The 25,967-nt window shown below is 46.8% G+C and overlaps 2 protein-coding genes across 4 annotated transcripts in view; both read left to right on the top strand.

The window, feature by feature from the left end:
* LOC110508016 (rho guanine nucleotide exchange factor 17) overlaps nt 1–251 on the top strand; it is a 106,119-nt gene extending 105,868 nt beyond the window's left edge. For both annotated transcript variants that reach the window (XM_036964958.2, XM_090223988.1), the window contains exon 20: nt 1–251. This exon is cut by the window's left edge and continues 3,547 nt beyond it. The gene's annotated coding sequence lies outside the window, so the exon portion shown is untranslated.
* Nucleotides 252–15,809: 15,558 nt separating this feature from the next.
* LOC110508013 (tumor necrosis factor receptor superfamily member 19L) overlaps nt 15,810–25,967 on the top strand; it is a 68,238-nt gene continuing 58,080 nt past the window's right edge. The window contains exon 1 of one of the 2 annotated variants that reach the window (XM_090223986.1): nt 15,810–16,253. The gene's annotated coding sequence lies outside the window, so the exon portion shown is untranslated. The remainder of the gene's footprint in view (nt 16,254–25,967) is intronic. The other variant, XM_090223987.1, reaches the window with a different exon arrangement.

Genomic DNA, 25,967 nt, shown 5'->3' with positions numbered 1-25,967 from the left:
TGTCCTCAATTGTTGATATGAATCTAATGGCATATTTTTATATACTTGTGTGTGTTTTTTCTCCTCTGGCATGCGCTGTCAATCACGTTTAAATTATAACTGTCACAAAATTACAACAAGAGAAAGAAAACAGCGTCTATGGTTATACTTCAGTTGTCATGGTTACTTCACCGTTTTCTTCCTGTAGCTGTTTCTGTTTCTTCACTTCGGGTTCTTCTTTGGAATTAAATCATGTCACTGGTGCCAGACTACCAGGTGTCTGTAGCAGTTCTTACCGTTGCTGGGAGTTGGGATGTGTCTGCCTGTCTGTGTGTCGTCTGTGTCTGTGTCGGTGTCGGTCGGTTTCCAGAGCCAGGAGTGAAGAATACTGATTAATTGACTTGGCCAGGACCAATCAGGACCCCATCTATGGGATCTAACTTCTAACTCAAGATCTCAATCAAGAAGACTTCAGTACAGCAGTTATTGTAGGAGAGGTGAGGACTTGCACTCTCATAATGAGGTAGCCCTGCCTGCGGCCTAAAACTCTGTGTCACCCTCTGACCCTCTGAGGGAATTCCCGAAGGTTCAGATCCCACCCGTGACCCTAACACCACCACAGTGACTGTAAGTTCTCTGTACCAACACAATGTATAGTACTGGAAGATCCCTGGATGAACCATTATCACTCACACACACACACACACACAGCAAAGTGAAATGCTCTGATAAATGACCTGCATGTGTGTGTTAGTAGGAGGGGGCTGGGAATGAATGTCTACGCTCACACACTCTCAATGAATGAAGACACACGACCGATTGAGACGCGTTGCACAATAGACCTCCTGTCTGCCAGAAGAATGAGATGTTGATAGTGTGTCAGACTCACACAGTCAGTCAGACTGACAGACAGACCAGTGTAACAGTTCAGACAGACAGACCAGTGGAACAGTTCAGACAGACAGACCAGTGGAACAGTTCAGACAGACAGACCAGTGGAACAGTTCAGACAGACAGACCAGTGGAACAGTTCAGACAGACAGACAGACCAGTGGAACAGTTCAGACAGACAGACCAGTGGAACAGTTCAGACAGACAGACCAGTGGAACAGTTCAGACAGACCAGTGGAACAGTTCAGACAGACAGACCAGTGGAACAGTTCAGACAGACAGACAGACCAGTGGAACAGTTCAGACAGACCAGTGGAACAGTTCAGACAGACCAGTGGAACAGTTCAGACAGACCAGTGGAACAGTTCAGACAGACAGACCAGTGGAACAGTTCAGACAGACAGACAGACCAGTGGAACAGTTCAGACAGACCAGTGGAACAGTTCAGACAGACCAGTGGAACAGTTCAGATAGACCAGTGGAACAGTTCAGACAGACAGACAGAGCAGTGGAACAGTTCAGACAGACAGAGCAGTGGAACAGTTCAGACAGACAGAGCAGTGGAACAGTTCAGACAGACAGACAGAGCAGTGGAACAGTTCAGACAGACAGACCAGTGGAACAGTTCAGACAGACCAGTGGAACAGTTGACAGACAGACCAGTGTAACAGTTCAGACAGACAGACTAGTGGAACAGTTCAGGCAGACAGACCAGTGGAACAGTTCAGACAGACAGACCAGTGGAACAGTTCAGACAGACCAGTGGAACAGTTCAGACAGACAGACCAGTGGAACAGTTCAGACAGACAGACAGACCAGTGGAACAGTTCAGACAGACAGACAGACCAGTGGAACAGTTCAGACAGACAGACAGACCAGTGGAACAGTTCAGACAGACAGACCAGTGGAACAGTTCAGACAGACAGACCAGTGGAACAATTCAGACAGACAGACAGACCAGTGGAACAGTTCAGACAGACCAGTGGAACAGTTCAGACAGACCAGTGGAACAGTTCAGACAGACCAGTGGAACAGTTCAGACAGACAGACAGGCCAGTGGAACAGTTCAGACAGACCAGTGGAACAGTTCAGATAGACCAGTGGAACAGTTCAGACAGACAGACAGACCAGTGGAACAGTTCAGACAGACAGACCAGTGGAACAGTTCAGACAGACAGACCAGTGGAACAGTTCAGACAGACCAGTGGAACAGTTCAGACAGACCAGTGGAACAGTTCAGACAGACAGACAGACCAGTGGAACAGTTCAGACAGACAGACAGACCAGTGGAACAGTTCAGACAGACAGACCAGTGGAACAGTTCAGACAGACAGACCAGTGGAACAGTTCAGACAGACAGACCAGTGGAACAATTCAGACAGACAGACAGACCAGTGGAACAGTTCAGACAGACCAGTGGAACAGTTCAGACAGACCAGTGGAACAGTTCAGACAGACCAGTGGAACAGTTCAGACAGACAGACAGGCCAGTGGAACAGTTCAGACAGACAGACCAGTGGAGCAGTTCAGACAGACCAGTGGAACAGTTCAGATAGACCAGTGGAACAGTTCAGACAGACAGACAGACAGACAGAGCAGTGGAAAAGTTCAGACAGACAGACAGAGCAGTGGAACAGTTCAGACAGACAGACAGACCAGTGGAACAGTTCAGACAGACCAGTGGAACAGTTCAGACAGACCAGTGGAACAGTTGACAGACAGACCAGTGGAACAGTTCAGGCAGACAGACAGACCAGTGGAACAGTTCAGGCAGACAGACCAGTGGAACAGTTCAGACAGACAGACCAGTGGAACAGTTCAGACAGACAGACCAGTGGAACAGTTCAGACAGACAGACCAATGGAACAGTTCAGACAGACAGACCAGTGGAACAGTTCAGACAGACAGACCAGTGGAACAGTACAGACAGACAGACAGAGCAGTGGAACAGTTCAGACAGACAGACAGAGCAGTGGAACAGTTCAGACAGACAGACAGACCAGTGGAACAGTTCAGACAGACAGACCAGTGGAACAGTTCAGACAGACAGACCAGTGGAACAGTTCAGACAGACAGACCGACCAGTGGAACAGTTCAGACAGACAGACAGACCAGTGGAACAGTTCAGACAGACAGACAGACCAGTGGAACAGTTCAGACAGACAGACAGACCAGTGGAACAGTTCAGACAGACAGACAGACCAGTGGAACAGTTCAGACAGACAGACCAGTGGAACAGTTCAGACAGACCAGTGGAACAGTTCAGACAGACAGACAGACCAGTGGAACAGTTCAGACAGACAGACAGGCCGGTGGAACAGTTCAGACAGTTCAGACAGACCAGTGGAACAGTTCAGACAGACCAGTGGAACAGTTCAGACAGACCAGTGGAACAGTTCAGATAGACCAGTGGAACAGTTCAAACAGACAGACAGACAGACAGACAGAGCAGTGGAACAGTTCAGACAGACAGAGCAGTGGAACAGTTCAGACAGACAGACAGAGCAGTGGAACAGTTCAGACAGACAGACAGAGCAGTGGAACAGTTCAGACAGACCAGTGGAACAGTTCAGACAGACAGACCAGTGGAACAGTTCAGACAGACAGACCAGTGGAACAGTTCAGGCAGACAGACCAGTGGAACAGTTCAAGCAGACAGACCAGTGGAACAGTTCAGGCAGACAGACCAGTGGAACAGTTCAGGCAGACAGACCAGTGAAACAGTTCAGGCAGACAGACAGACCAGTGGAACAGTTCAGACAGACAGACAGACCAGTGGAACAGTTCAGACAGACAGACAGACAGACCAGTGGAACAGTTCAGGCAGACAGACAGACCAGTGGAACAGTTCAGGCAGACAGACAGACCAGTGGAACAGTTCAGGCAGACACAGACCAGTGGAACAGTTCAGGCAGACAGACAGACCAGTGGAACAGTTCAGGCAGACAGACAGACCAGTGGAACAGTTCAGGCAGACAGACAGACCAGTGGAACAGTTCAGACAGACAGACAGACCAGTGGAACAGTTCAGACAGACACAGACCAGTGTAACAGTTCAGGCAGACACAGACCAGTGTAACAGTTCAGACAGACAGACCAGTGGAACAGTTCAGACAGACAGACCAGTGGAACAGTTCAGACAGACAGACAGACCAGTGGAACAGTTCAGACAGACAGACCAGTGGAACAGTTCAGACAGACCAGTGGAACAGTTCAGACAGATAGACCAGTGGAACAGTTCAGACAGACAGACCAGTGGAACAGTTCAGACAGACCAGTGGAACAGTTCAGACAGACCAGTGGAACAGTTCAGACAGACAGACAGACCAGTGGAACAATTCAGACATACAGACAGACCAGTGGAACAGTTCAGACAGACCAGTGGAACAGTTCAGACAGACAGACAGGCCAGTGGAACAGTTCAGACAGACAGACAGACCAGTGGAACAGTTCAGACAGACCAGTGGAACAGTTCAGATAGACCAGTGGAACAGTTCAGACAGACAGAGCAGTGGAACAGTTCAGACAGACAGACAGAGCAGTGGAACAGTTCAGACAGACAGACAGACCAGTGGAACAGTTCAGACAGACCAGTGGAACAGTTCAGACAGACCAGTGGAACAGTTCAGACAGACAGACCAGTGGAACAGTTCAGGCAGACAGACAGACCAGTGGAACAGTTCAGGCAGACAGACCAGTGGAACAGTTCAGGCAGACAGACCAGTGGAACAGTTCAGACAGACAGACAGACCAGTGGAACAGTTCAGACAGACAGACAGACCAGTGGAACAGTTCAGACAGACCAGTGGAACAGTTCAGACAGACAGACAGACCAGTGGAACCGTTCAGACAGACCAGTGGAACAGTTCAGACAGACCAGTGGAACAGTTCAGGCAGACAGACAGACCAGTGGAACAGTTCAGACAGACCAGTGGAACAGTTCAGACAGACCAGTGGAACAGTTCAGACAGACAAACAGACCAGTGGAACAGTTCAGACAGACAGACAGGCCAGTGGAACAGTTCAGACAGACAGACAGACCAGTGGAACAGTTCAGACAGACAGACAGACCAGTGGAACAGTTCAGACAGACCAGTGGAACAGTTCAGATAGACCAGTGGAACAGTTCAGACAGACAGACAGACAGACAGACAGAGCAGTGGAACAGTTCAGACAGACAGACAGAGCAGTGGAACAGTTCAGACAGACAGACAGAGCAGTGGAACAGTTCAGACAGACAGACAGACCAGTGGAACAGTTCAGACAGACCAGTGGAACAGTTCAGACAGACAGACCAGTGGAACAGTTCAGACAGACAGACCAGTGGAACAGTTCAGGCAGACAGACCAGTGGAACAGTTCAGGCAGACAGACCAGTGGAACAGTTCAGGCAGACAGACCAGTGGAACAGTTCAGGCAGACAGACCAGTGGAACAGTTCAGGCAGATAGACCAGTGGAACAGTTCAGGCAGACAGACCAGTGGAACAGTTCAGGCAGACAGACCAGTGGAACAGTTCAGACAGACAGACAGACCAGTGGAACAGTTCAGACAGACAGACCAGTGGAACAGTTCAGACAGACAGACAGACAGACAGACCAGTGGAACAGTTCAGACAGACCAGTGGAACAGTTCAGACAGACCAGTGGAACAGTTCAGACAGACAGACAGACCAGTGGAACAATTCAGACATACAGACAGACCAGTGGAACAGTTCAGACAGACCAGTGGAACAGTTCAGACAGACAGACAGGCCAGTGGAACAGTTCAGACAGACAGACAGACCAGTGGAACAGTTCAGACAGACCAGTGGAACAGTTCAGATAGACCAGTGGAACAGTTCAGACAGACAGAGCAGTGGAACAGTTCAGACAGACAGACAGAGCAGTGGAACAGTTCAGACAGACAGACAGACCAGTGGAACAGTTCAGACAGACCAGTGGAACAGTTCAGACAGACCAGTGGAACAGTTCAGACAGACAGACCAGTGGAACAGTTCAGGCAGACAGACAGACCAGTGGAACAGTTCAGGCAGACAGACCAGTGGAACAGTTCAGGCAGACAGACCAGTGGAACAGTTCAGACAGACAGACAGACCAGTGGAACAGTTCAGACAGACAGACAGACCAGTGGAACAGTTCAGACAGACCAGTGGAACAGTTCAGACAGACAGACAGACCAGTGGAACCGTTTAGACAGACCAGTGGAACAGTTCAGACAGACCAGTGGAACAGTTCAGGCAGACAGACAGACCAGTGGAACAGTTCAGACAGACCAGTGGAACAGTTCAGACAGACCAGTGGAACAGTTCAGACAGACAAACAGACCAGTGGAACAGTTCAGACAGACAGACAGGCCAGTGGAACAGTTCAAGCAGACAGACAGACCAGTGGAACAGTTCAGGCAGACAGACAGACCAGTGGAACAGTTCAGACAGACCAGTGGAACAGTTCAGACAGACCAGTGGAACAGTTCAGACAGACAAACAGACCAGTGGAACAGTTCAGACAGACAGACAGGCCAGTGGAACAGTTCAGACAGACAGACAGACCAGTGGAACAGTTCAGACAGACAGACAGACCAGTGGAACAGTTCAGACAGACCAGTGGAACAGTTCAGATAGACCAGTGGAACAGTTCAGACAGACAGACAGACAGACAGACAGAGCAGTGGAACAGTTCAGACAGACAGACAGAGCAGTGGAACAGTTCAGACAGACAGACAGAGCAGTGGAACAGTTCAGACAGACAGACAGACCAGTGGAACAGTTCAGACAGACCAGTGGAACAGTTCAGACAGACAGACCAGTGGAACAGTTCAGACAGACAGACCAGTGGAACAGTTCAGGCAGACAGACCAGTGGAACAGTTCAGGCAGACAGACCAGTGGAACAGTTCAGGCAGACAGACCAGTGGAACAGTTCAGGCAGACAGACCAGTGGAACAGTTCAGGCAGATAGACCAGTGGAACAGTTCAGGCAGACAGACCAGTGGAACAGTTCAGGCAGACAGACCAGTGGAACAGTTCAGACAGACAGACAGACCAGTGGAACAGTTCAGACAGACAGACCAGTGGAACAGTTCAGACAGACAGACAGACCAGTGGAACAGTTCAGACAGACCAGTGGAACAGTTCAGACAGACCAGTGGAACAGTTCAGACAGACAGACAGACCAGTGGAACAATTCAGACATACAGACAGACCAGTGGAACAGTTCAGACAGACCAGTGGAACAGTTCAGACAGACAGACAGGCCAGTGGAACAGTTCAGACAGACAGACAGACCAGTGGAACAGTTCAGACAGACCAGTGGAACAGTTCAGACAGACCAGTGGAACAGTTCAGACAGACAGAGCAGTGGAACAGTTCAGACAGACAGACAGAGCAGTGGAACAGTTCAGACAGACAGACAGACCAGTGGAACAGTTCAGACAGACCAGTGGAACAGTTCAGACAGACCAGTGGAACAGTTCAGACAGACAGACCAGTGGAACAGTTCAGGCAGACAGACAGACCAGTGGAACAGTTCAGGCAGACAGACCAGTGGAACAGTTCAGGCAGACAGACCAGTGGAACAGTTCAGACAGACAGACAGACCAGTGGAACAGTTCAGACAGACAGACAGACCAGTGGAACAGTTCAGACAGACCAGTGGAACAGTTCAGACAGACAGACAGACCAGTGGAACCGTTCAGACAGACCAGTGGAACAGTTCAGACAGACCAGTGGAACAGTTCAGGCAGACAGACAGACCAGTGGAACAGTTCAGACAGACCAGTGGAACAGTTCAGACAGACCAGTGGAACAGTTCAGACAGACAAACAGACCAGTGGAACAGTTCAGACAGACAGACAGGCCAGTGGAACAGTTCAGACAGACAGACAGACCAGTGGAACAGTTCAGACAGACAGACAGACCAGTGGAACAGTTCAGACAGACCAGTGGAACAGTTCAGATAGACCAGTGGAACAATTCAGACAGACAGACAGACAGACAGACAGAGCAGTGGAACAGTTCAGACAGACAGACAGAGCAGTGGAACAGTTCAGACAGACAGACAGAGCAGTGGAACAGTTCAGACAGACAGACAGACCAGTGGAACAGTTCAGACAGACCAGTGGAACAGTTCAGACAGACAGACCAGTGGAACAGTTCAGACAGACAGACCAGTGGAACAGTTCAGGCAGACAGACCAGTGGAACAGTTCAGGCAGACAGACCAGTGGAACAGTTCAGGCAGACAGACCAGTGGAACAGTTCAGGCAGACAGACCAGTGGAACAGTTCAGGCAGATAGACCAGTGGAACAGTTCAGGCAGACAGACCAGTGGAACAGTTCAGGCAGACAGACCAGTGGAACAGTTCAGACAGACAGACAGACCAGTGGAACAGTTCAGACAGACAGACCAGTGGAACAGTTCAGACAGACAGACAGACAGACAGACCAGTGGAACAGTTCAGGCAGACAGACAGACCAGTGGAACAGTTCAGGCAGACACAGACCAGTGGAACAGTTCAAGCAGACAGACAGACCAGTGGAACAGTTCAGGCAGACAGACAGACCAGTGGAACAGTTCAGGCAGACAGACAGACCAGTGGAACAGTTCAGACAGACAGACCAGTGGAACAGTTCAGACAGACAGACCAGTGGAACAGTTCAGACAGACAGACAGACAGACCAGTGGAACAGTTCAGACAGACAGACAGACCAGTGGAACAGTTCAGACAGAGCAGTGGAACAGTTCAGACAGACAGACAGAGCAGTGGAACAGTTCCGACAGACAGACAGAGCAGTGGAACAGTTCCGACAGACAGACAGAGCAGTGGAACAGTTCAGGCAGACAGACAGACCAGTGGAACAGTTCAGACAGACAGACCGACCAGTGGAACCGTTCAGACAGACAGACCAGTGGAACAGTTCAGACAGACAGACCAGTGGAACAGTTCAGACAGACAGACAGACCAGTGGAACAGTTCAGACAGAGCAGTGGAACAGTTCAGACAGACAGACAGAGCAGTGGAACAGTTCCGACAGACAGACAGAGCAGTGGAACAGTTCCGACAGACAGACAGAGCAGTGGAACAGTTCAGGCAGACAGACAGACCAGTGGAACAGTTCAGACAGACAGACCGACCAGTGGAACAGTTCAGACCGACCAGTGGAACAGTTCAGACAGACAGACAGACAGACAGACAGACAGACAGACCAGTGGAACAGTTCCGACAGACAGACCAGTGGAACAGTTCAGGCAGACAGACAGACCAGTGGAACAGTTCAGGCAGACAGACAGACCAGTGGAACAGTTCAGACAGACAGACCAGTGGAACAGTTCAGACAGACAGACCAGTGGAACAGTTCAGACAGACAGACAGACAGACCAGTGGAACAGACAGACAGACCAGTGGAACAGTTCAGACAGACCAGTGGAACAGTTCAGATAGACCAGTGGAACAGTTCAGACAGACAGACAGACAGACAGACAGACAGAGCAGTGGAACAGTTCAGACAGACAGACAGAGCAGTGGAACAGTTCAGACAGACAGACAGAGCAGTGGAACAGTTCAGACAGACAGACAGAGCAGTGGAACAGTTCAGACAGACCAGTGGAACAGTTCAGACAGACAGACCAGTGGAACAGTTCAGGCAGACAGACCAGTGGAACAGTTCAGGCAGACAGACCAGTGGAACAGTTCAGGCAGACAGACCAGTGGAACAGTTCAGGCAGACAGACCAGTGGAACAGTTCAGGCAGACAGACCAGTGGAACAGTTCAGGCAGACAGACCGGTGGAACAGTTCAGGCAGATAGACCGGTGGAACAGTTCAGGCAGACAGACCAGTGGAACAGTTCAGGCAGACAGACCAGTGGAACAGTTCAGACAGACAGACAGACCAGTGGAACAGTTCAGACAGACAGACCAGTGGAACAGTTCAGACAGACAGACAGACCAGTGGAACAGTTCAGGCAGACAGACAGACCAGTGGAACAGTTCAGGCAGACACAGACCAGTGGAACAGTTCAAGCAGACAGACAGACCAGTGGAACAGTTCAGGCAGACAGACAGACCAGTGGAACAGTTCAGACAGACCAGTGGAACAGTTCAGACAGACAGACAGACCAGTGGAACCGTTCAGACAGACCAGTGGAACAGTTCAGACAGACCAGTGGAACAGTTCAGGCAGACAGACAGACCAGTGGAACAGTTCAGACAGACCAGTGGAACAGTTCAGACAGACCAGTGGAACAGTTCAGACAGACAAACAGACCAGTGGAACAGTTCAGACAGACAGACAGGCCAGTGGAACAGTTCAGACAGACAGACAGACCAGTGGAACAGTTCAGACAGACAGACAGACCAGTGGAACAGTTCAGACAGACCAGTGGAACAGTTCAGATAGACCAGTGGAACAGTTCAGACAGACAGACAGACAGACAGACAGAGCAGTGGAACAGTTCAGACAGACAGACAGAGCAGTGGAACAGTTCAGACAGACAGACAGAGCAGTGGAACAGTTCAGACAGACAGACAGACCAGTGGAACAGTTCAGACAGACCAGTGGAACAGTTCAGACAGACAGACCAGTGGAACAGTTCAGACAGACAGACCAGTGGAACAGTTCAGGCAGACAGACCAGTGGAACAGTTCAGGCAGACAGACCAGTGGAACAGTTCAGGCAGACAGACCAGTGGAACAGTTCAGGCAGACAGACCAGTGGAACAGTTCAGGCAGATAGACCAGTGGAACAGTTCAGGCAGACAGACCAGTGGAACAGTTCAGGCAGACAGACCAGTGGAACAGTTCAGACAGACAGACAGACCAGTGGAACAGTTCAGACAGACAGACCAGTGGAACAGTTCAGACAGACAGACAGACAGACAGACCAGTGGAACAGTTCAGGCAGACAGACAGACCAGTGGAACAGTTCAGGCAGACACAGACCAGTGGAACAGTTCAAGCAGACAGACAGACCAGTGGAACAGTTCAGGCAGACAGACAGACCAGTGGAACAGTTCAGGCAGACAGACAGACCAGTGGAACAGTTCAGACAGACAGACCAGTGGAACAGTTCAGACAGACAGACCAGTGGAACAGTTCAGACAGACAGACAGACAGACCAGTGGAACAGTTCAGACAGACAGACAGACCAGTGGAACAGTTCAGACAGAGCAGTGGAACAGTTCAGACAGACAGACAGAGCAGTGGAACAGTTCCGACAGACAGACAGAGCAGTGGAACAGTTCCGACAGACAGACAGAGCAGTGGAACAGTTCAGGCAGACAGACAGACCAGTGGAACAGTTCAGACAGACAGACCGACCAGTGGAACCGTTCAGACAGACAGACCAGTGGAACAGTTCAGACAGACAGACCAGTGGAACAGTTCAGACAGACAGACAGACCAGTGGAACAGTTCAGACAGAGCAGTGGAACAGTTCAGACAGACAGACAGAGCAGTGGAACAGTTCCGACAGACAGACAGAGCAGTGGAACAGTTCCGACAGACAGACAGAGCAGTGGAACAGTTCAGGCAGACAGACAGACCAGTGGAACAGTTCAGACAGACAGACCGACCAGTGGAACAGTTCAGACCGACCAGTGGAACAGTTCAGACAGACAGACAGACAGACAGACAGACAGACAGACCAGTGGAACAGTTCCGACAGACAGACCAGTGGAACAGTTCAGGCAGACAGACAGACCAGTGGAACAGTTCAGGCAGACAGACAGACCAGTGGAACAGTTCAGACAGACAGACCAGTGGAACAGTTCAGACAGACAGACCAGTGGAACAGTTCAGACAGACAGACAGACAGACCAGTGGAACAGACAGACAGACCAGTGGAACAGTTCAGACAGACCAGTGGAACAGTTCAGATAGACCAGTGGAACAGTTCAGACAGACAGACAGACAGACAGACAGACAGAGCAGTGGAACAGTTCAGACAGACAGACAGAGCAGTGGAACAGTTCAGACAGACAGACAGAGCAGTGGAACAGTTCAGACAGACAGACAGAGCAGTGGAACAGTTCAGACAGACAGACCAGTGGAACAGTTCAGACAGACAGACCAGTGGAACAGTTCAGGCAGACAGACCAGTGGAACAGTTCAGGCAGACAGACCAGTGGAACAGTTCAGGCAGACAGACCAGTGGAACAGTTCAGGCAGACAGACCAGTGGAACAGTTCAGGCAGACAGACCAGTGGAACAGTTCAGGCAGACAGACCAGTGGAACAGTTCAGGCAGACAGACCAGTGGAACAGTTCAGGCAGACAGACCAGTGGAACAGTTCAGGCAGACAGACCGGTGGAACAGTTCAGGCAGACAGACCAGTGGAACAGTTCAGGCAGACAGACCAGTGGAACAGTTCAGGCAGACAGACCAGTGGAACAGTTCAGGCAGACAGACCAGTGGAACAGTTCAGGCAGACAGACCGGTGGAACAGTTCAGGCAGATAGACCGGTGGAACAGTTCAGGCAGACAGACCAGTGGAACAGTTCAGGCAGACAGACCAGTGGAACAGTTCAGACAGACAGACAGACCAGTGGAACAGTTCAGACAGACAGACCAGTGGAACAGTTCAGACAGACAGACAGACCAGTGGAACAGTTCAGGCAGACAGACCAGTGGAACAGTTCAGGCAGACACAGACCAGTGGAACAGTTCAAGCAGACAGACAGACCAGTGGAACAGTTCAGGCAGACAGACAGACCAGTGGAACAGTTCAGGCAGACAGACAGACCAGTGGAACAGTTCAGACAGACAGACCAGTGGAACAGTTCAGACAGACAGACCAGTGGAACAGTTCAGACAGACAGACAGACAGACCAGTGGAACAGTTCAGACAGACAGACAGACAGACCAGTGGAACAGTTCAGACAGAGCAGTGGAACAGTTCCGACAGACAGACAGAGCAGTGGAACAGTTCCGACAGACAGACAGAGCAGTGGAACAGTTCCGACAGACAGACAGAGCAGTGGAACAGTTCAGGCAGACAGACAGACCAGTGGAACAGTTCAGACAGAGAGACCGACCAGTGGAACAGTTCAGACAGACAGACCAGTGGAACAGTTCAGACAGACAGACCAGTGGAACAGTTCAGACAGACAGACAGACCAGTGGAACAGTTCAGACAGAGCAGTGGAACAGTTCCGACAGACAGACAGAGCAGTGGAACAGTTCCGACAGACAGACAGAGCAGTGGAACAGTTCAGGCAGACAGACAGACCAGTGGAACAGTTCAGACAGACAGACCGACCAGTGGAACAGTTCAGACCGACCAGTGGAACAGTTCAGACAGACAGACAGACAGACAGACAGACCAGTGGAACAGTTCCGACAGACAGACCAGTGGAACAGTTCAGACAGACAGACAGACCAGTGGAACAGTTCAGGCAGACAGACAGACCAGTGGAACAGTTCAGACAGACAGACCAGTGGAACAGTTCAGACAGACAGACCAGTGGAACAGTTCAGACAGACAGACAGACAGACCAGTGGAACAGTTCAGACAGACAGACAGACCAGTGGAACAGTTCAGACAGACCAGTGGAACAGTTCAGATAGACCAGTGGAACAGTTCAGACAGACAGACTGACAGACAGACAGAGCAGTGGAACAGTTCAGACAGACAGACAGAGCAGTGGAACAGTTCAGACAGACAGACAGAGCAGTGGAACAGTTCAGACAGACAGACAGAGCAGTGGAACAGTTCAGACAGACCAGTGGAACAGTTCAGACAGACCAGTGGAACAGTTCAGACAGACAGACCAGTGGAACAGTTCAGGCAGACAGACCAGTGGAACAGTTCAGGCAGATAGACCAGTGGAACAGTTCAGGCAGACAGACCAGTGGAACAGTTCAGGCAGACAGACCAGTGGAACAGTTCAGGCAGACAGACCAGTGGAACAGTTCAGACAGACAGACAGACCAGTGGAACAGTTCAGACAGACAGACAGACCAGTGGAACAGTTCAGACAGACAGACCAGTGGAACAGTTCAGACAGACAGACAGACAGACAGACCAGTGGAACAGTTCAGGCAGACAGACAGACCAGTGGAACAGTTCAGGCAGACACAGACCAGTGGAACAGTTCAAGCAGACAGACAGACCAGTGGAACAGTTCAGGCAGACAGACAGACCAGTGGAACAGTTCAGGCAGACAGACAGACCAGTGGAACAGTTCAGACAGACAGACCAGTGGAACAGTTCAGACAGACAGACAGACAGACCAGTGGAACAGTTCAGACAGACAGACAGACCAGTGGAACAGTTCAGACAGAGCAGTGGAACAGTTCAGACAGACAGACAGAGCAGTGGAACAGTTCCGACAGACAGACAGAGCAGTGGAACAGTTCCGACAGACAGACAGAGCAGTGGAACAGTTCAGGCAGACAGACCGACCAGTGGAACAGTTCAGACAGACAGACCAGTGGAACAGTTCAGACAGACAGACCAGTGGAACAGTTCAGACAGACCAGTGGAACAGTTCAGACAGACAGACCAGTGGAACAGTTCAGACAGACAGACAGACCAGTGGAACAGTTCAGACAGAGCAGTGGAACAGTTCAGACAGACAGAGCAGTGGAACAGTTCCGACAGACAGACAGAGCAGTGGAACAGTTCCGACAGACAGACAGAGCAGTGGAACAGTTCAGGCAGACAGACAGACCAGTGGAACAGTTCAGACAGACCGACCAGTGAAACAGTTCAGACCGACCAGTGGAACAGTTCAGACAGACAGACAGACAGACAGACCAGTGGAACAGTTCAGGCAGACAGACAGACCAGTGGAACAGTTCAGGCAGACAGACAGACCAGTGGAACAGTTCAGACAGACAGACCAGTGGAACAGTTCAGACAGACAGACAGACCAGTGGAACAGTTCAGACAGACAGACAGACCAGTGGAACAGTTCAGACAGAGCAGTGGAACAGTTCAGACAGACAGACAGAGCAGTGGAACAGTTCCGACAGACAGACAGAGCAGTGGAACAGTTCCGACAGACAGACAGAGCTGTGGAACAGTTCAGGCAGACAGACAGACCAGTGGAACAGTTCAGACAGACAGACCGACCAGTGGAACAGTTCAGACAGACAGACCAGTGGAACAGTTCAGACAGACAGACAGACAGACCAGTGGAACAGTTCAGACAGACAGACCAGTGGAACAGTTCAGACAGAGCAGTGGAACAGTTCAGACAGACAGACAGAGCAGTGGAACAGTTCCGACAGACAGACAGAGCAGTGGAACAGTTCCGACAGACAGACAGAGCAGTGGAACAGTTCAGGCAGACAGACAGACCAGTGGAACAGTTCAGACAGACAGACCGACCAGTGGAACAATTCAGACAGACAGACAGACAGACAGACAGACAGACAGACAGACCAGTGGAACAGTTCAGACAGACAGACCAGTGGAACAGTTCAGGCAGACAGACAGACCAGTGGAACAGTTCAGGCAGACAGACAGACCAGTGGAACAGTTCAGGCAGACAGACAGACCAGTGGAACAGTTCAGGCAGACAGACATCTATTTCTCTAAATGCTGCATCTGCAGGTTGAGGGAGTGAATTGAATCTCAATCATGGAGGGAAAGAGAATGAGGACAGTGAATTTGTATCCCATCCTTTTAAGGAACCATTATCTAAACCCTCTACTTTGATGATGATGTCATTACAGGCTCTTTGATTTATATAAGACCCAGTGTCATGTACAGCATTATTGTTGCATAGGCTACCCCTTTAAAATACATGCAGTCTTAATTCTGTCATACATTTTCAACTTTGATGTGTTGATTTTGCATAAGTCATGGCAAAGACATTCTTTATCTTTTATCGAGTCATTTAGTAGTCTAGTACAAGCAGCCTATAGGCCAAGCCAGTGAGGTTAGTAAAGTTAGGTGGTCAGGTGTGTATAAACTATGTATGCCTGCCTCGGTCATCATAGCAAAGCTTTTGACGGCCTGATGATGCACGAGCAGGCTCCTAAGAGGCGAGGCGGATGAATCCCGACAGATGGCTCCCGGTCCCGTTAACTCATCGCCGTTGCCGTCTCGGTGCGCGTGGATTCCCCGCATTGACTCGTGATGAGTTCAGCAGCAGAGGAGGCGCGCGGAGAGAAAAGAGGGGGGAAATAAGGGGGCCCGCGCGCGCCACACGGGTTTCAGCCGGTGACGTAGCTGCCTGTTAACTCACCAAGCGACATTACCGTATTTACATTTCTGTATCAGAGAACTCGCGAGGTGTAGGCCTACTTCCTACCGGCATTTTATCTGTATGTTTCTAAAATATCCCTTATATACAGCGTATATATAAATACAGCGTACGCGAATATCTGACAATGATCGTCCCACTCCACTGATTTCACCCTATTTGACCACCAATCTGGTAAGTGTATAAACTTTTAGTTTATGATTTTGCTTGTTTCATGTTAAAGCCTCGTTTTGTCTTGTCTCTTCTGCTATTGGTTTGATAGCTTTTTGAGCGTTTTATAAGGTTCTATAAGGTATAGCTAGATTTGTACTTTAGAGCTGGTTCTTACAATGAAGATGTTTCACTTCCGATTAAATTGAATCGGAGTTGTGGTGTTTTAATATCTTGCTATAGCATGCAACCCCATTTTGTTAATAGCCTCTACTTTTGGAGATCTATAAGGATGGGAAGTATATGTCCCACTTTGTTTGGTTATATTCACTGAAACGATGTCACCACGAGTTAATGCTTGTGTTCAAGTTTATCCTAATGTCATACTTTTGTTGTGAAGTCCATGTTTAGGATAGGCTATTGTAACATATTTTGGTGGTGTATGTGTATTGTGTTGCTCTGTCTGTGAGTCTGTGGGATAGTAAAATGAAAGTAATTGGCGAATTTAGAGAGATGCATCTCCCTAGCCACAGAAGGCAATGCTGTTCCCTCGTCAGCAATGCTACAATGTCTCATGGCGAGTGGAAATATGGACAGCGCATGATGCCATGTCTTTATGACTCATGTGTCGCATATAGCCTAGATGAACTTGAGCAGTAGCCAATGCTGGGCTATATCCATAATACATCATGAGAATGGTATAAACTGTTATTAGGGCACAATAAACATAGACGTTCATTGTTAAAAAGTTGTCAAAACTTAAGAGGTTCTTCTGTCAAATTTTTTCAACTCGCTTCTAAAGTATCCGGATAGTCTGTGAGGGAAACGTTTTACGTGAGATGTGATCCGTTACATTGCAACTAAGTGTGCGTGATGACTTCACTGTAGCTAATTAATCATGGAACCTTCAGGGGTTCCGCTAATGACAACTGCCACTCGGTCATAATTTACTATATCGTAAATATTTTAATTTGATTTAAGGTCAGGGTTAGGCATAAAGTTAGCAGTGTGGTTAAGGTTAGGTTTAAAATGACATTTTAAGAAGATAAATTATAGAAATAGGCGGGGTTTATTACTTTGTGGCTGTGGTAACTAGTGATGACCACAGTGGATAGACTTTGATTCCTCAAAGTAGCCACCCTTTGCCTTGATGACAGCTTTGCACACTCTTGGCGTTCTCTCAACCAGCTTCACGAGGTAGTCACCTGGAATGCATTTAAATTAACAGGTGTGCCTTTATTTCCTTCTTAATGCGTTTGAGCCAATCAGTTGTGTTGTGACAATGTAGGGGGGTATACAGAAGATAGCCCTGTTTGGTCAAAGACCAAGTCCATATTATGGCAAGAACAGCTCAAATAAGCAAAGAGAAACGACAGTCCATCATTACTTTAATACATGAAGGTCAGTCAATACGGAACTTTTCAGGACTTTCAAAGTTTCTTTAAGTGAAGTCGCGAAAACCATCCAGCTCTATGATGAAACTGGCTCTCATGAGGACCGCCACGGGAAAGGAAGTCCCAGAGTTCTCTGCTGCAGAGGATAAGTTCATTAGCGTTAACTGCACCTTAGATTGCAGCCCAAATAAATGCTTCACAAAGAATAACAGACACATCTCAACATCAACTGTTCAGAGGAGACTGCGTGAATCAGGCCTTTATGGTCAAATTGCTGCAAAGAAACCACTACTAAAGGACATCAATAATAAGAGACTTGCTTTTGCCAAGAAACACAAGCAATGGACATTAGACAGGTGGAAATCTGTCCTTTGGTCTGATGAGTGCAAATGTGCGATTTCTGGTTACAACCACCATGTCTTTGTGTGGTTCCCACCGTGAAGCATGGAGGAGGAAGTGTAATGGTATGGGGGTGCTTTGCTGGTGACACTGTCAGTGATTTATTTAGAATTCAAGGCACACTTTACCAACATGGCTACCACAGCATTTTGCAGCGATACTCCATCCCATCTGGTTTGCGCTTAGTGGGACATCATTTGTTTTTCAACAGGACAATGACCAAAAACACACCTCCAGGCTGTGTAAGAGCTATTTGACCAAGAAGGAGAGTGATGGAGTGCTGCATCAGATGACCTGGCCTCCACAATCACCCAACCTCAACCCAATTGAGATGGTTTGGAATGAGTTGGACCGCAAAGTGAAGGAAAAGCAGCCAACAAGTGCTCAGCATATGTGGGAACTCCTTCAAGTCTGTTGGAAAAGCATTCCTCATGAAGCTGGTTGAGAGAATGCCAAGAGTGCAAAGCTGTCATCAAGGCAAAGGGTGTCTACTTTGAAGAATCTCAAATATATTTTGATTTGTTTAATACTTGTTTGGTTACTACATGGATTCCATATGTGTTATTTCATAGTTTTAATGTCTTCACTACTATTCTACAATGTAGAAAATAGTAAAAATAAAGAAAAACCCAGCAATGAGTAGGTGTGTCCAAACCTTTTAACTGTGTGTGTGTGTGTGTGTGTGTGTGTGTGTGTGTGTGTGTGTGTGTGTATCAAGTTTTGGTTTCATGAGCTGAAATAAAAGATCCCAGAAATGTTCCACACCCACAAAAAGCTTATTTCTCTCAAATTCTGTGCAGGAATTTGTTTACATCCCAGTTAGTCAGCATTGCTCTTTTGCCAAGATAATCCATCCACCTGACAGGTGTGGCATATCAAGAAACTGATTAAACAGCATGACCATTACACAGGTGCACCTTGTGCTGGGGACAATGAAAGTCCACTCTAAAATGTGCAGTTTTGTCTCACAACATAATGCCACAGTTGTCTCAAGTTTTGAGGTAGCGTGCAATTGGCATTCTGACTGCAGGAATGTCCACCAAAGCTGTTGCCAGAGAATTTATGTTCCCGTGGTGGTGGGGTTATGGTATGGACATAACCTACAGACAACAAACACAATTGCATTTTATTGATGGTACAGAGACACCGTGATGAGATCCTGAGGCCTATTGTCGTGCCATTCATCCACCACCATCACCTCATGTTTCAGCATGATAATGCACGGCCCCATGTCGCAAGGATCTGTACACAATTCCTGGAAGCTGAAAATGTCCCAGTTCTTCCATGGCCTGCATACTCTTCAGCCATGTCACCCATTGTGTCTGTTTGGGATGCTCTGGATCTACGTGTACGACAGCGTGTTCCAGTTCCCGCCGATATCCAGCAACTTCGCACAGTCGTCGTAACAGGAGGAGTGGGACAACATTCCACAGGCCACAATCAACAGCCTGATCAACTCTATGCGAAGGAGATGTGTTGCACTGCATGAGGCAAATAGTGGTCACACCAGATACTGACTGGTTTTCGGATCCAGATCCCTACCTTTTATTTTTAAGATATCTGTGTCCCCAGTCATGTGAAATCTATAGATTCCGGCCAAATGAATTCATTTCAATTGACTGATTTCCTTATATGAACTGTAACTTAGGAAAAATCTTTGAAATTGTTGCATGTTGCGTTTCTATTTTTGTTCAGTGTATATCTATCATTGATAGGTTTAGGTTAGACTGAACTTGAATGACGTGCCTGTGACTCCAACATATTTAAATGGAGTCTACTGTGGTACTACTATAGCCATCTGACATAACTTTGATACCGTAGATGTCTATAGAGCCACACTATCGTCTTCACTTAACTTCTTATGGCTGGGGGCAGTATTGAGTAGCTTGGATGAATAAGGTGCCCAGAGTAAACTGCATGCTACTCATTCTCAGATGCTAATATATGCATATCATTATTATATTTGGATGGAAAACACTCTGAAGTTTCAAAAACTGTTTGAAGGATGTCTGTGAGTATAACAGAACTCATATGGCAGGTAAATCTGAGGTTTGATATGTTTCTACGGACTGTAACGGAACCGTTTGACTTTTCGTCTGCTCGTGCGTCATGAATTTGGATTACTGGGCTGAACGCGCTAGCAACAATGAGGTATTTGGACATAAAGATGAACTTTATTGAACAAATCAAACATTTATTGTGGAACTTGGATTCCTGGGAGTGCATTCTGATGAAGATCATCAAAGGTAAGTGAATATTTATAATGCTATTTCTTACTTCTGTTGACGACACAACATGGCGGATACCTGTTTGGGTTGTTTTGGTCTCTGAGCGCCGTACTCAGATTATTGCATGGTTTGCTTTTTCCGAAAAGTTTAAAAAAAAATCTGACACAGCGGTTGCATTAACTTCTTGACGCTACCCATGTCGCAGTATCATTTTAGTCAGCAACCGCTGAATAGCATAGCGCAACAGTCAAATAATATTACCCAAAAAATATTCATATTCATGAAATCACAGGTGCAATATTGCAAAACACAGTTTAGCCTTTTGTTAATCCACCTGTCGTCTCAGATTTTGAAATTATGCTTTACAGCGAAAGCAATCCAAACGTTTGTGTAAGTTTATCGATAACCTAGCATAGCATTATGTACACTTAGCATCAGGAAGCTTGGTCACGAAAATCAGAAAAGCAATCAAATGAAACGTTTACCTTTGATCTTTGGATGTTTTCACTCACGAGACTCCCATTTACACAACAAATGTTCCTTTTGTTCCATAAAGATTATTTTTATACCCAAAATACCTCCGTTTGTTTTTCGCGTTATGTTCAGAAATCCACAGGAAAGAGCAGTCACGACAACGCAGACGGAAATTCCAAATAGTCTCCATAATGTCCACAGAAACATGTCAAACATTTTTTATAATCATACTTCAGGTAGTTTTTAAAATATATATTCGATAATATATCAACCGAGTGTGTAGGTTTTTGTGATCTTTCAAGCTCATTTAAAAAAAAATAAAAGCCTGAAACTATGTCTAAAGACTGTTGACACCTTAAGGAAGCCTGAGAAAAAGGAATCTGGTTGATATCCATTTAAATGGTGGATAGGCATGCATAGGAACAGAGAGTTTTCAAAATAAGAGGCACTACCTGATTGGATTTTCCTCAGAGTTTCACCTGCAATATCAGTTCTGTTATACTCACTGACAATATTTTGACAGTTCTGGAAACTTTAGAGTTTTCTTTCCTAATCTGTCAATTATATGCATATTTTAGCATCTGGTCCTCAGAAATAGGCCGTTTACTTTGGGAATGTTATTTTTCCAAACATAAAAATAGTGCCCCCTAGCTTCAAGAGGTTAAGGAGAAGTATATCTAAAGTTCCATGTATAACACTTGTATTTTCATCAACATTTATGATGAGTATTTCTGTAAATTGATGTGGCTTCTGCAAAATCTCCAGATGTTTTTGGAACTACTGAACATAACGCACCAATGTATACTGAGATGTTTTTATATAAATATTAACTTTATCGAACAAAACATACATGTATTGTGTAACATGAAGCCCTATGAGTGTCATCTGGTGAAGATCATCGAAGGTTAGGGATTAATTCTATCTCTATTTCTGATTTTTGTGACTCCTCTCTTTGGCTGGAAAAATGGTTGTGTTTTTCTGTGGCTTGGTGGTGACCTAACATAATTGTTTGTGGTGCTTTCGCCGTAAAGCCTATTTGAAATCAGACACTGTGGTGGGATTAACAAGAAGTGTATCTTTAAAATGGTGTGAAATGTTTGAGGAATTTTAATTATGAGATTTCTGTTGTTTGAATTTGGCGCCCTGCACTTTCACTGGCTGTTGTCATATCAATCCCGTCCCCCCAAAGAGTTTTTTTAAGTGGAATTTGGTACAAGGCACTATCTGGACCAGTGACACCAGCCCAAAGCAGTTGCAGAGAGAACAATTCAATGTTGTATCAACAATAAATTGCTTTCGTTGATTTCGTTTTTGATGCGTTGTTATTGTCAGCAGTGTTTCCCAGCAGTGAATAAACATCCTGTGGCGGACTGCACTAGCACGGAATAGTCCCCGCGATATGCAACTTTTCAGAGAAGTCAGAACCAATACACACAGTCAGTTAGGAGACACACACAGTCAGCTTACCGATCGCTGCAGCTGTACACAGCCCATCTGTAAATAGCCCATCCAACTACCTACCTCATCCCCATATTGTTTTTATATACTTTTTTGCTCTTTTGCACAACAGTATTTCTACTTGCACATCATCATCTGCACATCTATCACTCCGGTGTTAATTTGCTATATTGTAATTACTTCACTACTATGGCCTATTAATTGCCTTACCTCCTTACGCCATTTGCACACACTGTATGTAGACATTGTGTTTGTTTATTTCATGTGTGACTCTGTGTTGTTGTTTGTGTCACACTGCTTTGCTTTATCTTGGCCAGGTGGCAGTAGTAAATGAGAACTTGCTCTCAACTGGCCTACCTGGTTAAATAAAGGTGGAATGAACTGACGGTTGGTCTCTGACACTATCCACAGGTGTGACCTACTAATTATGACATAATTGTTCCATCATTGGAATGCCTTGCCTACTGGGTGTGTCAGGTCTATCTGTAATATCTACTGTATTTGTCTGTGTGTGTTTTGGCAAACCATGGATTGCCCCTGTGTAGAACTGTGAATCCATTTTATGGATGTCATTTAACTGGCCACAGACTGTAGCCAGCCAGTAATTTAGACATGCATTTCATTTCTCTTAAAACTATCTTCTGTCATTGCCCACAAAAGGAAAACGGCCCAGCAGTGATTAAAGTGTTTGTGATGTCCCCGGAGGAGGACATACTGTATCAGCGTTAACCCTGCTGACACACACCTCTGACACACAGACACGTGTACTATGGACAAACACACACACGCATGTACTATGGACACACACACGTGTACTATGGACACACACACGTACTATGGACACAGACACTGATGCTCCTGAAGCTTTCTCCAAGAGGAGGAGAGTCATGTTATCATGCAGGCCAAATTCTTGGCAGAAAGTTCCATTGTGAAGGGCCAAATTCCTGCTCGGTTAAATAAATAGGCGCCATCCCACTGTAGCTGAGGAGAGGAGAGGGTCTTTCATAACTCACTCCTCTCTGTCCTTCCTTCCTTCCTTCCATCCGTCCCTTCCTTCCTTCCTTCCTTCCTTCCTTCCTAGTGGCCTGGTTATGTAATGTGTAGGGCTTTGTGACCTGACCAGGGAAAACTCTGGGTTCTAAATGAGAGGGGTTCACCCCAATACCTTCTGGTAGAGATGGGGTGAACCAAGCACGGCCTGGATATAGACGAGGGTGTGTCTATGTGGGATTGTATCCCCTTATTGGTTTGTAATTTCTTTGAGTGAATGTCTTGTCTCAAGGAGGAGGGAAAGAAGTGGAGTGGATAAGGAGAGAAAGGAAGAGGTTAAGAACAGTGGATAAGGAATGAAAGGAAGAGGATAAGAACAGTGGATAAGGAGAGAAAGGGAGAGGTTAAGAACAGTGGATGAGGAGGGAAAGGGAGAGGTTAAGAACAGTGGATAAGGAGTGAAAGGGAGAGGTTAAGAACAGTGGATAAGGAGTGAAAGGGAGAGGTTAAGAACAGTGGATAAGGAGGGAAAGGGAGAGGTTAAGAACAGTGGATAAGGAGTGAAAGGGAGAGGTTAAGAACAGTGGATAAGGAGAGAAAGGGAGAGGATAAGAACAGTGGATAAGGAGTGAAAGGAAGAGGATAAGAACAGTGGATAAGGAGAAAAAGGGAGAGTTTAAGAACAGTGGATAAGGAGAGGTTAAGAACAGTGGATAAGGAGTGAAAGGGAGAGGTTAAGAACAGTGGATAATGAGTGAAAGGGAGAGGTTAAGAACAGTGGATAAGGAGTGAAAGGGAGAGGTTAAGAACAGTGGATAAGGAGTGAAAGGGAGAGGTTAAGAACAGTGGATAAGGAGTGAAAGGAAGAGGATAAGAACAGTGGATAAGGAGTGAAAGGGAGAGGTTAAGAACAGTGGATGAGTGAAAGGAAGAGGTTAAGAACAGTGGATAAGGAGAGGTTAAGAACAGTGGATAAGGAGTGAAAGGGAGAGGTTAAGAACAGTGGATAAGGAGTGAAAGGGAGAGGTTAAGAACAGTGGATAAGGAGTGAAAGGAAGAGGATAAGAACAGTGGATAAGGAGTGAAAGGGAGAGGTTAAAAACAGTGGATAAGGAGTGAAAGGAAGTGGTTAAGAACAGTGGATAAGGAGAGGTTAAGAACAGTGGATAAGGAGTGAAAGGGAGAGGTTAAGAACAGTGGATAAGGAGTGAAAGGAAGAGGTTAAGAACAGTGGATAAGGAGTGAAAGGGAGAGGTTAAAAACAGTGGATAAGGAGTGAAAGGAAGTGGTTAAGAACAGTGGATAAGGAGAGGTTAAGAACAGTGGACAAGGAGAGGTTAAGAACAGTGGATAAGGAGAGGTTAAGAACAGTGGATAAGGAGAGGTTAAGAACAGTGGATAAGGAGAGGATAAGAACAGTGGATAAGGAGTGAAAGGGAGAGGTTAAGAACAGTGGATAAGGAGTGAAAGGAAGAGATTAAGAACAGTGGATAAGGAGAGGTTAAGAACAGTGGATAAGGAGTGAAAGGAAGAGGATAAGAACAGTGGATAAGGAGTGAAAGGGAGAGTTTAAGAACAGTGGATAGGAGTGAAAGGAAGAGGTTAAAAACAGTGGATAAGGAGTGAAAGGAAGAGGTTAAGAACAGTGGATAAGGAGTGAAAGGGAGAGGTTAAGAACAGTGGATAAGGAGTGAAAGGGAGAGGTTAAGAACAGTGGATAAGGAGTGAAAGGGAGATGTTAAGAACAGTGGATAAGGAGTGAAAGGAAGAGGATAAGAACAGTGGATAAGGAGTGAAAGGAAGAGGATAAGAACAGTGGATAAGGAGTGAAAGGGAGAGGTTAAGAACAGTGGATAAGGAGAGGTTAAGAACAGTGGATAAGGAGAGAAAGGGAGAGGTTACGAACAGTGGATAAGGAGTGAAAGGGAGAGTTTAAGAACAGTGGATAAGGAGTGAAAGGGAGAGGTTAAGAACAGTGGATAAGGAGTGAAAGGAAGAGGTTAAGAACAGTGGATAAGGAGTGAAAGGGAGAGGTTAAGAACAGTGGATAAGGAGTGAAAGGGAGAGGTTAAGAACAGTGGATAAGGAGTGAAAGGGAGATGTTAAGAACAGTGGATAAGGAGTGAAAGGAAGAGGATAAGAACAGTGGATAAGGAGTGAAAGGAAGAGGATAAGAACAGTGGATAAGGAGTGAAAGGGAGAGGTTAAGAACAGTGGATAAGGAGAGGTTAAGAACAGTGGATAAGGAGAGAAAGGGAGAGGTTACGAACAGTGGATAAGGAGTGAAAGGGAGAGTTTAAGAACAGTGGATAAGGAGTGAAAGGGAGAGGTTAAGAACAGTGGATAAGGAGTGAAAGGGAGAGTTTAAGAACAGTGGATAAGGAGAGGTTAAGAACAGTGGATAAGGAGTGAAAGGGAGAGGTTAAGAACTGTGGATAAGGAGTGAAAGGGAGAGGTTAAGAACAGTGGATAAGGAGTGAAAGGAAGAGGATAAGAACAGTGGATAAGGAGTGAAAGCAAGAGGATAAGAACAGTGGATAAGGAGTGAAAGGGAGAGGTTAAGAACAGTGGATAAGGAGTGAAAGGGAGAGGTTAAGAACAGTGGATAAGGAGTGAAAGGGAGAGTTTAAGAACAGTGGATAAGGAGAGGTTAAGAACAGTGGATAAGGAGTGAAAGGGAGAGGTTAAGAACAGTGGATAAGGAGTGAAAGGGAGAGGTTAAGAACAGTGGATAAGGAGTGAAAGGAAGAGGATAAGAACAGTGGATAAGGAGTGAAAGGAAGAGGATAAGAACA

This window comes from Oncorhynchus mykiss, chromosome 27 (assembly GCF_057628025.1).
Source record: "Oncorhynchus mykiss isolate SJ-2025 chromosome 27, ASM5762802v1, whole genome shotgun sequence".
NCBI classification, from domain to species: domain Eukaryota; kingdom Metazoa; phylum Chordata; class Actinopteri; order Salmoniformes; family Salmonidae; genus Oncorhynchus; species Oncorhynchus mykiss.
This window is presented reverse-complemented; position numbering and strand designations above follow the sequence as displayed.